Source organism: Rhyacophila brunnea, unplaced genomic scaffold, assembly GCF_057557595.1.
Source record: "Rhyacophila brunnea isolate RB1 unplaced genomic scaffold, BYU_Rbru_1.0 scaffold_19, whole genome shotgun sequence".
NCBI classification, from domain to species: domain Eukaryota; kingdom Metazoa; phylum Arthropoda; class Insecta; order Trichoptera; family Rhyacophilidae; genus Rhyacophila; species Rhyacophila brunnea.
Genome location: NW_028232848.1, coordinates 33,181,870 through 33,193,483, shown reverse-complemented (window position 1 = coordinate 33,193,483; position 11,614 = coordinate 33,181,870). Strand labels below are relative to the sequence as shown.

General features: G+C 33.9%; 1 protein-coding gene across 1 annotated transcript in view; it reads left to right on the top strand.

The window, feature by feature from the left end:
- Positions 1–6,106: 6,106 nt before the first annotated feature.
- The window catches only part of LOC147072911 (zwei Ig domain protein zig-8-like), a 268,289-nt gene continuing 262,781 nt past the window's right edge, over positions 6,107–11,614 (top strand). Inside the window, exon 1 of the mRNA XM_085945862.1 lies at positions 6,107–6,437. The gene's annotated coding sequence lies outside the window, so the exon portion shown is untranslated. The remainder of the gene's footprint in view (positions 6,438–11,614) is intronic.

Genomic DNA, 11,614 nt, shown 5'->3' with positions numbered 1-11,614 from the left:
ATTTGCCAACGACATCTGTCCATCTGTCGTATATGTAGAAATTTATTATAAATATAAACAGAACCACCTGCCAAAGGTTAAAAAATATGCCACAGCGCCATCTATCTTCGTCTATTGTATACCTACGTATCAGATTATTGTGCGATGAATGTCAGATTGTTTTGTATGGACTTTACCTCACGCGACTCAGTCCCATCTACCCTAATGTATGCAATACGGTAGGCTCGAAAGGCGAAACTTAAAACTTTTGCGTATAATATTATTGTCTATGCCTGCAGCTTTGTCTAAAATAATTAATAATAAGATAATAATAAATAATAATAGATAATAAATAAATGGGTTAAAAATTTAAACTCATCGTTCAATTTTATAACGTTAGTGAGCTTTCAAAATTTCATAGATTTAGCGCCTAGGTATGGGTCGCGCAATGAAAGTTGAGGCGATCACGTGGGTCGCCTCAACTCTGGTTGTGCCACCACATATCTATTCATCAGTAGTAATATCGTATTATTTTCTTATTTCCTGTAAGTATACCTTAACAAGTATGTTTTTTCTCTGATCTCCAAAGCCTACCTTTTTCCAAGAGTTACGCCATCTCAATCACTCTAGTAGCTGAAAAAAGAAAATTAGGTGAATAATTACAATGTCCAAGAACGCCATAATATACGACGTCATCTCAATAGATATTTCTGTTGGACGGTGTTGAACCTAGAGTCCCAAAAATCAGATAGGAAGAGAACTGATACATTCGAGATTTCGTGCATAGATAAGTTCATAGTAAAATAAAATAACGTTGAATATTATTGGAAATCTGTCTAAATACAGTATTTGTATTGTATTATAGTATGTATGTAGTATTGCAAAAACGATTATTATTGCATAGTCATGTTCATGTATTAAAGTCATCGTTATCCTAACTTCCTCCGCGTCTGTGGCTATCCGCATATTTCATGAAAAATGCATTATCAGTCGTTTTCAAATCGAATGTGGAAGGAGCGAGAAGTTCTACGTAGTATCAAAACTAGGAAACTACAGTACCTCAGCCACATTATGAGAGGAAAAAGTACAGTATTCCCCAACTTGTCATTCAAGGAAAGATCAATGGTACGCGTAGTTAGAGGACGGCGCCGCATTTCGTGGCTTAAGATCATCCGTGATTGGCACAAGTGCAGCTCCACTGAACTGTTAGCAGCGGGTAGCAGACGACAAAGCTAAGATCGCTTTGATGGTGGCCGACCTCCGCTAGGGGATGGCACAAGTAGAAGAAGTAGTTTTTATACTTTTCCATTTCACGGCACTCTTAGTGTATAAAGGGCCACAAAATATTTATTATGATCTCAACAGCGAATGACTCCGAGCTGCCCAATCAAAAGTCAGAACTGAAACATCATAATCAAATATAATAGTTTTATTCCGTATCTCCATGCGCTGTACTTTTTTACAACGATTTTATTAGGTCGTATTCTTATTTGTCCGGTGGTTGTTTATAAACTTTTAGAATATATCAGAACACGATGCCAATGCATTTTTTTAATACTTTTAGCCATCTTTAAGTAGAATTGAATTCATTTTCAGATAATTCTGTTTTGTATGAAAAGTTATTTCGGAAGAAATCCGTAATCCAATTCACTATTATTGGTTGCTAGGGGTCTGGGGTCCTAGCAACTAAATTATTAATATATACTTGCGTTACTATGGAAATCAATATGAATGTCAAAATGACATAATATGATTCAACAGAAAATTTAAAAACGTTGTATGTAAAAAGTTCTTTTTATCGTGTAATAATTTATGTATGTATTCAATCTGTCACAATTTCATTAAAAATGTCGTAAGTATAAGCTTACCGCAACCACGAATTCCTTATTATTCATTTCCCGTAGTGTCAAATTATCGCAAAGCCAGTAATTTCCATAATATCCATTTTTCCATATATCCAGCCATATCCAATTATCGCAAACTCGATATAAAATAGCTGACTCAATTATAATAGTTATTTCCTAAATATCCTTTTCAAGATATTATATTGATTGTGAGTTAGTACATCGATAAATAGCGTATCACAATTATTGACTGGGATTGCCATTCGATTATAACTTCCCAGTAAAACACATCGCATATCTCATCTAAAACGGCCACTAGTTATAAACTATACAAAAAAACAGTCCTATAAAAGGTTGTTTGCAAACCTGTCTGAAAATATGGAGACAAATTTTATAATACTTCACTTCTACACTATTGTGAAGCGCGCTGGCTATCTCGTGAAAAAATTAAGTCTGAATAAAAGGGTCAAATTATAATGTTGAAATTTGACGCAAGTTTGTTTAGGAACGATATTTTGTTGTATTTGGTTGAAATTAAAAAAAAAATGAGTGAATAAATCAATGCAAGGACCACTAATGCATTCACTGATTTAAAAAGACAAAGTGAAGGCATTCATAAAAATTTGGAGCTTTGGAAATCAAAATTACAAAAAAATAACTTCGCCATGTACCTATCCACATTTAAATTATTTTTACGCTAGATATATATCGAAGCAAACAAAAACCTATTTACTGAGTTCATGGTTAGTTTGATAATGCACTTTTAACATTATTTTATTAATAGTAAAAAAGTCGCCTGAGACGCTGTTCTGTTTCAGAGCTATTAAATATTTAAAATATGTGGTTGAAAGATCCTGATCTCGGGGCCCGCTTCAGGATGTGGGGCCCATGATAGAATCCATTTGTCAATGAACGATGATAAATTTGGATTGACTACTATTGAAATCGATTGTGCTAATAACAAGCACATTCATAGCATGAAAAGCAAATTAATTAAAAAATGAATATAGAAGTAGGTACTTAGTAAAACCTTGTTTATTTTTTTTCATTTTTATATTAGTAAATTGTTGACTATTTAAAAAGGTGTCTGTACTATTTAATGAAATAAAGGGGGGGGCAAGATTAGTTTTTTTAAAGGGAGGCGTAGTACCATAAAGTTTGGAAACCACTGCATTAGTACATAAAATTAAGGTTATCTGGCATTATTTTTCGTAAACTTTGAATATCAGTGTATCATGACATTGTTGTTGAAAAATTAACTGTATCGTATTTTGGAATAAGTTGATTATTAAAAATTTGCATTCATGTCTTTGACCTTTCCAACACGCATTTATTATTAAATTATATAATTAGTATGCGATTGTTATTCCAAGTGTTACGATAAAAGAAAACACTAAAAACACGCTGACTTAATTAGTAAGGGTTTCGGCTGGATTCAAGCCAGGGCCGGTCAGTTGACTAGTGGGAGAATTTGATGAACTCGAATAGGACGTCTGAAATTAGCTCAATTATTAACGACGTTAGCTTTTTTTGTTCACTCGGTCATAAACCCGATGTCCTCTGGCGAAAGCGAATGATTATTATTCTAACATCATTTAGTTAGATTACAGAATTGTTTAATAGTTACTTATCTTGCGGTTATTATTAAACATCTCAAAATAGTGCTTAATGATAATATACATTATTTGAAAATTATGTATTTAAATCTTGAATTAACTAACTATTCTAAGAGCATAGTCGTACAATTCCTTTAGACATTATTTTGTTTCTGAAACCTCAAATCATTTTTATAATATTTTATTATTGTATTTAAGAACTTGTTCTAATATAATTGTAACAAGCTTTTATATATAATATATCACCATCATCATCAGTCGGGCTCGATCCACTACTGTATGAAGGCCTCCCCCACAGAACAGATAATAAATGGAATACCGATAGGCTATCTTCAATACGCCGCATGTTGATGCAGGGTTTTTGAATGTGTGAGTGTCCTACGAAAATGAAGCACGAATTACGCACGTGCAATAGTGTGTGTTACCAACATTAAATGAGCGTAAATGCATAAACCGAGAGCAGTTTTCAGTATTCGACGTACACCGTATTCTTGACACGTGTATAAGTTTAAATTCCTTTTTTTCCTTACTCGGGTCGGTTACCTGCTATCGCCTTACCCGTTAGGTATTTCAGTTCCCATTATTTCTGAGTTCCCTGGCCTCCCCTATCTCCCCCCACTCATCAGTCCTTGAATCAGCGCATGACGGCATTATTGTGAAGCGGTTGTCCACTCGCCGAACGACATTCCAGCCTATTGCCATTTCATCTACTTAGCGATCTCTATCACATCGCATAGTTTTGCCTGCTTTCTTATCGTCTTAAAACCTCTGCATTGGTAATTTGATCAACTCAATAAGTTATTAGATGATTCTAAGCGTTACACAGTTATCTTAGAATAATTTTATTAATTGTCTTGTGGTTTTGAGTTTTTTTTTTGTGCCATTTCCTATCAGGGAAGTATATGATAATCTATGGCAGTAGGTATATTAATTTGTTGAATTTCTTTTCCATCTACTAAAATAGTTACTTATATTACATATATGAAAAAGTTTTTCATATTTTTTTTGGTGTAAATAATATAGGTAACATCCGCACTGGGCGTTGGCGTTATGTTAAGAAACGGATGTGACTAATACAATTCAAATATAATTCAAAACTTAAAACATTTTAAGTAATAAATACAACAAACGCGGGAAAAATATATTCCTGAATTCCCCGGAACGCATAAAATGTTATTGGTAGTAAGTTCGAAAAAGCTTTGAAGTATTTTCAGGATGAACTGAAAATGTCACACTATTGCATGAGTCGAAGGTGTCCGCCGTAAACCGCTTTGCGTGTGGTGAGATTCCGAACACACTCAAAACAGATGAGCTTTTGTTTAGGTGTCTATATTAGTGCGTGTGAGTCGGGAACGCACGTTGCAGGCAAATTTGTAAGTGTATAAATAATTTCAGAGAGGAATAAAATTATCACTGAAGTATATAAAAAGCCTATATAGAATATGTCGAATTATTGGTAATTAACAACAAAACACAATTAATTATTGTTACGGATATTAAGAAACATTACACTTAATCAATAATATAATAACTTAGTAATATTATAACTCATTTGAGATATTAAAGGAACATTTTGCGTTTACCTTTAATTGTAAAAATATTCCATTTACATGGTAATGTAATGTTGAAAACCTTCTCGTAATATAATCCAAATTAAAAATAACGTTTCTTTAAACACAAATATGATACGCTAATATTTTAAGTTACTGTTAGAAAAATTATAGGCTTATAGTGGAAGCCAGCGGCAAATAATTTTTGAAAATAGTCGGTGTATTGGATTATTTGTTAGGTTAGCTGGCGCGTTTGCATTACCTAGCCATCAGATATAATTAACATGATATTTAAAAATGTGGTAATTAAATATTAATTAGCAGGTCAGCAGTGATAGTGTCAAGTAAGGTTATGTTAGGTTATCATTATTGAATTCATGAACATTGCCGAAATCGTTTATGGAAATTGCAATTGTGCCCGCCTAGCATTCATGATGATAGTAATAAATAATATGGTATTATATTTTTGGATTACTAATTTCTGTCGACGGAATTGAAAGATACTGTTATTATTGACTATAGTTTATTAAATTAGTTAGTTAAATTAATTAGTTATCATAATATTGTTACTCGATTCGTTATAAATAAATAGGATTTAAAGTTATATACATTTTTAATCGCTTGAGAATACTTATTAAAATAAAGTTTTTATTTGAATATTATATTATCTAAGTAATAATTAGGTAAATAAAATATTTATAAAACTATTATTGAATGCTTTGTTTGCAGTCGCTAGCTTTACTGAGGTAACTGAGGTTGTACTTAAAAATAAATCTTTTCTTGATCTGAAAGATTGGACCCATGCCTATTGGTATACAATTCAGTACCTACGTATTTAATGTGTGTAACTGTGGCTTTAATATTCGTTGTCTCCAATTTCCTGGAAATATGATTGTAAACTTGGCACATCTGATTTGTCGTTTATTGAATAAAAAAAATGTCTATTTTTCAAAACGACCGACTCCCGCTGTCGCCGTGGCTTCCGTACACTTAAATATAACCCGCGGTATATTGTTGTTATTCCGCCGAGTGGAGAATAGTAGTTTTTTTTAAATACTGTCAGTTTTAAATCGAACGCCGCGCTTGGCGGTCAAATCACGTGGCTGTTTAAAAGCTAACGATCGTAGAACATAATCTCAATTCTACGATTCGATTTCGCGCGCTTCGCACACTATGATAACAGTACTATCTCATCTCGTAATATTGTGTTCGTGAAAGCGCGCTCGAAAATACATCGATGTAATGATTGATAAGCCACTCTTAAAATAAGTGAGTTGTTTTTTAAACAATGTGTTAATTATGTGGTGAAATGTGTAAACGTGAGTTATTTTTGGTACGCAGTGTATGAAAACGTTCCAATAATAATTTAAAAACAATATATATTTTTGGCACGCACTATCGGTAAAAGTCAATGAACATCAGATGATGTAGTAAAATAGTGTAGTAAGGTATTTGTGTTGATAATGATGTTGTAACCGAAATAACTATCAACCAAAATAAGAATGTGTGCTATTGAATATTCTGCTTTCTTAAAACAAATAACCTCAACTATATATTAGGCGAGGGGAGATAAATGGTTTTAAAGTTTTAGAGCTAATATACGATATACCTACTTAATTATTATATCTACTAACACACTGCTTAAATCGTATAATTAAATAATGATCGGGTATTGGTTCTCTGCCTAACTACATTGATTTATACAAAAAGTTTATTTTTAAATAATAAGAAGAATTGAAAACTATAGCAAAGATGTTGAAAAAATTCTTCATGAGTATAGATGTGGAGTCAAACGTCAAATTAAAACTTGTTTCCATGTGTTTTACGGGGATTCAAAGTACCTATTTGATTTATAGTCATCGGCATTATAGCCTAATGCAAGTTTTGACCACCTAAATGAAATGTATATACTTACCAGGGAACACAGCATTAATGAGAGTTGAAATACCTAACGAATGTGGAGTAACAGGCAACCAATCTTGAGTGTGGAAGAATATGAGATTGTCCTTCGTTCTGACAATTGTTCTCGGTTTATGCACTGACGCTCATTCAATATTGGTATAGTTGAAAGTTGCAACACACACTAACACGTCTATAATGTGTGTTTCAATTTCGTAGGATACTGACACATTCAAACCTCTGCTTCAAAATGTAGGTAGTGTATTGGGGTATAGCCTATCTGAATTATATTTATTAATCTGTTTTGTGGTCTACACACTCTACACTCTATATTTTCCTCTGTTCGCCGTAAGATTCCTTTGGCCACACTAGCCTTAGGGATGCTATCTCTCTGTTTTTACAATAGAACCCCTCCAGGTCACAAGGTTGCTTTTCTCATTCATTAGAATAGCAATATTACATTCTTTCTTAACTTTCTTCTTTAAGCACTACGGTGCATAGTTACAGCATCAGTCCCGTGCGGCTCCGTCTCGGGACGGAATGAGCACTTAAAATCACTTCTTTCAGACACGTTTAAAGCATCATAGAAAGCGGCCGTGCATATCCACGGCTGTGCATATATGACGGGTGGTGGTAAGAACTTTAACGTATCTAGACCGCATTATTATCCACAAAAATAAATTTAATTTACATGTTTATTTCAATGTTCTCACCATTGAGAAATTTCCCGTAGTTTGTCAGGGGTGTGGATTGTGGACTCCAAAACAAAATAGATCTAAAAAGGATTGTAGGAGTTAATTTAATGTAACTACTATTAAAGCATTTTCAAATAAAATTCAACAAGTAAACAACCAAATAATCATATTATTTAATTTACAAACGATCCGATTTGAAATACATATTATTATATTTTTTATCATATCAATCTATTTACCACTCTTCTTCAGTCTGTAGAGGTTCATTGCTGAATATAAACCTCTCTCATGTCTACTTAACGAATACGGTCTTATATATTATCTTCCAAATCCAACTTAGTTAATTTGTAAATAGTTAACTTAGTTAATTAATAACAGGTCTTCAAACATTTCAATATGGCATACGAGGTTCCGTTCGATCCATCCTGGAATCTTTCATCCAATTACCAAGTGGATAAACCATTAGAATGGTCTGTTTATTAATTACTCCACTCTAAACCCAAAATAAAATATTTAATTAGAAATTCAAATTAAAACAATATTAATCTTGGTTATCATAATAAATTTATTCAATGGAATAGCATTGTGGATGGTAAATCATTTTTCATAGTTTGTCTTGGTGATATTATAACAGTACTCCATATCATCATTATTTCGGTTATGGTGTTTCGAGACCAAAAACCTAACACAACCTATTGGGTTACATTAGGTAGGGTTAAGTTTTGGTTTGGTTTTTGGTCTCAGAAGACCTCGATCACAAAAAACGAAAAGGAGTAGGTATGGAGAAAATTACCCATAAAAATATTTGAAAATTTGGAGCATTAAATTATTATAAAAAATCGGCGCATCTGTTCTAGCCATAACCTCATTTACTCTACTGTTCCACGCTCCACCTTTGAGCTATGCTCTAACGTTCTGGAAAAAAGAATAGTGGACAGACCCAGTCACAAGCATGTCCAACGCTTTGATCGTAGGGTAGATTTTGGTCGATCTCACTATTATAAATCGAGTCGTGAAAATGTAAGAAGTATCTTAGTTCATTCAGCTGTGATATAATTAAGATTTAAAAAGAATCCTAGAAGAAGAAGGCGAAAATTAATTAACCATTCCTGTTTTCATTTATTTATTAACCAACTTATGTATATAAAAGAAGTTTTCATAAAAATTAACCATAAGTAAGCCAATGTGACTACGTCGTAACGCTTGATTTATAACGCATCACTCACAGCCTGTCGCAATAGTGAGAGAAAGATATTTATGTGATTTTTTCGGGCTTTAAAATTTTACGTACTTTCGCCTTACCGTCGCGCAGTTGGCTCTTTACACAATATGATAATAATTATTTTACAATGTGTGCAATGAGTGTCCAAAAAAATACTAAAAAACTGAGTGTTTAATTATGATGGTGGACACCTCAGTATGCGAAGCCAAATATTATACGTTTGTTCAAGCGGAAGAGTGACAATGAGAGAGTGAAGTTAATTACAGCATAAATGCAGTTGGACATATTGTCTGCAATTAGATAATTTAGTTTTTGCCTCGGCTGATAATTCTTAATTCTTTGAGCACTCTTTACTTCTCAGGGTCCAGAATTTGGCGTTATAAATTTGACCTCATTATCAAAGCACAGCGATAGGAACTAATATCATTACTACGTAGAATTATTTATTTTATATTATTTTCTTTGCTGACCGAAAAAATAACCTATTGGCCATATCCCAAGATCGTGGTGTAAATGTAAACAGCATGTGGGATGGACAGGGCCGTTTCCGGGTCATGGACCATTTGTGGTCTTCGGATAGTCGCTTGAGACCAACTGCTATAGGAAATCAAAATTATTTTAAATACCCAATGAAGTGATTCCCAACCAGCATGTGTCAGAAGTTCCGCGAGAATTCGCAAATTAACTATTTTACCCAGTGATAGTTTTACTTGGGACGGTATATTTTGTATGAAATACTAAATATTGATTAATTGAGTTGCCAATAATGACCGTCGTCACCTACTATGCACTGTTTCTTTTGTTTCTTTGCTTGTGTTAAAAATGTGCTCGTTAGCATTAGAGTTACGTTACAGTTATATTATTAATTGTTAGAACAGAAACTATAGAAACAGTGAATGAGTTTATATATCCGGGATCGACCATTAGTGGAAAAAGTGGATGTGAAGCAGAAATAAAAAGGCACATACGGATTACAAATAATGAGATTACACGTCTTACCATAATATAGAAGGATATAAGTAAATAGTAGTTTTCTCAATATTTCTGTACGCGATTTTTGGAATTAATTCTCTGCACTGACCAGATAATCTGGAGAGACTGTTGGTTTTGGGTAGCCTCCAAAGTAAGAGCAAGCGACTAAGTAAAGGAGCTTACTGGGGAAAGCCCTCACTCCACTCCGATCTGAGTGAAGCAGAGGAACTGGAGAGGTGGAGAGTCTTAGTCGCTCAGAAGATATCAGGTTGGGCATGATCCCCAGCTATGAAGGAATGACCGATAAGAGAAGATTATGTGTGTTTATTAGCATGTGAGCTTTAATTTAACTCATTTAGTGCTAACAACGCGACAGGCGCGTTTGCAGTAGTTGGCCATTAGATATAATTAACATGATATTTAAATGTGGTAATTAAAAAGTAATTAACTGGTCAGCAGTGAATGTATTAAGGAAGGTATGCGAATGACACAAACTTTGACAGTAGAATCAGGAGAGATAACAAATTTTTCGCCTGCGACGCTAACAAACTGTTATGATTTTACTTGCACATATCCATTTAACAGCATCGTAGAAAAAATATAACTACTTTAGTCGATACGTAGTCTAATAGTTAAGGTACCCAATTAATTTATAAAAAATAGCAAGGGGTGTTTTTTTTTTCAAATTTACTCCTCACGACTAGGCTCTGCGAAACCAGAAGGGTTAGGGATCACTGGCCCAATGAGTAACACGTGCACTGACTAACTCCACGGTGGGAAACCTGTAACATAAACATTTAAGTATTAAAATTCTAAATTTAATACATGCTCTGTTGATGTGATCTTAATGAATATCCAATGAATTCAAAAGTAGACATCTTGTTAGTCAAATATTTCTCCTTTTCTTCGTACACCAGATTCACTCCATAAATCGAAACACTTGAATTATTTAACCAAGAATATTTCTAAATATACCTACATAATATTTAGAAATGCCATTTTATTTTCATTGATAAGTAATACCTACCTAGTTTTGAAAAGCCTGAAAAACTTAAAAACATACATCGTATCATTAAAGGAAGATGTTCCGTTAGAGAAATGGACTCCTTGAGGCTGTACCGGAAGGGTACGGAGTGTAAACCATATCCAAACCATGTGAAGCCTCCTCGAGACTACTGTCTTCATCACCGAGGGCTGACGTGTACGCTCAAGACCTCTAGTATCTGTAGAGCGGTATGGCATCTTACCAAGGTCCAGATGCTAGAATTTTGAGCTCTATTAATCGATGTCTCCGTCGAATTTTAGGAGTTCCTATATTGGTACATGCACAATTTTAGGAAAAGTAAATTCTTCTAGCAGACCTAACCCTAGTGGGTTTTTCCTATGTATTACTCTCACAATAAAAAAACAACATGTGATTTTTGGCGGAGGTGAAAGTTGACAACGCACACGTGGATTCATATTTTATATGTATTTTATATGATGTGACTAAGTGGGTGAAGTATATTTTAGTTATCCTTGTGATGGAGAAGACCGCTTTGACTCCTGATCATTACGCCAGTATATTCTTGACTAGACGTGGTGGCTTCGCTGGCAGGCTCTATAAGCTTGGTCTTGTTTCCCGTTCAACCACATCCTCTGGGAATGTGTACTGAAAGGGAAGATTTGAGAGAGGCACTGTCGCCACAAAGGCCAATTTTATTGAATTTAGAAAATTTATGGCGTCGTATTGCCAACGTGAAGATCTCTTCACTTGGATTGTTTGGCAGTTTAGTTACATACTACAATTTAAAATTTTGCCTCCACATGCTACTTTCTCCCATGCGTACTCTTAAAT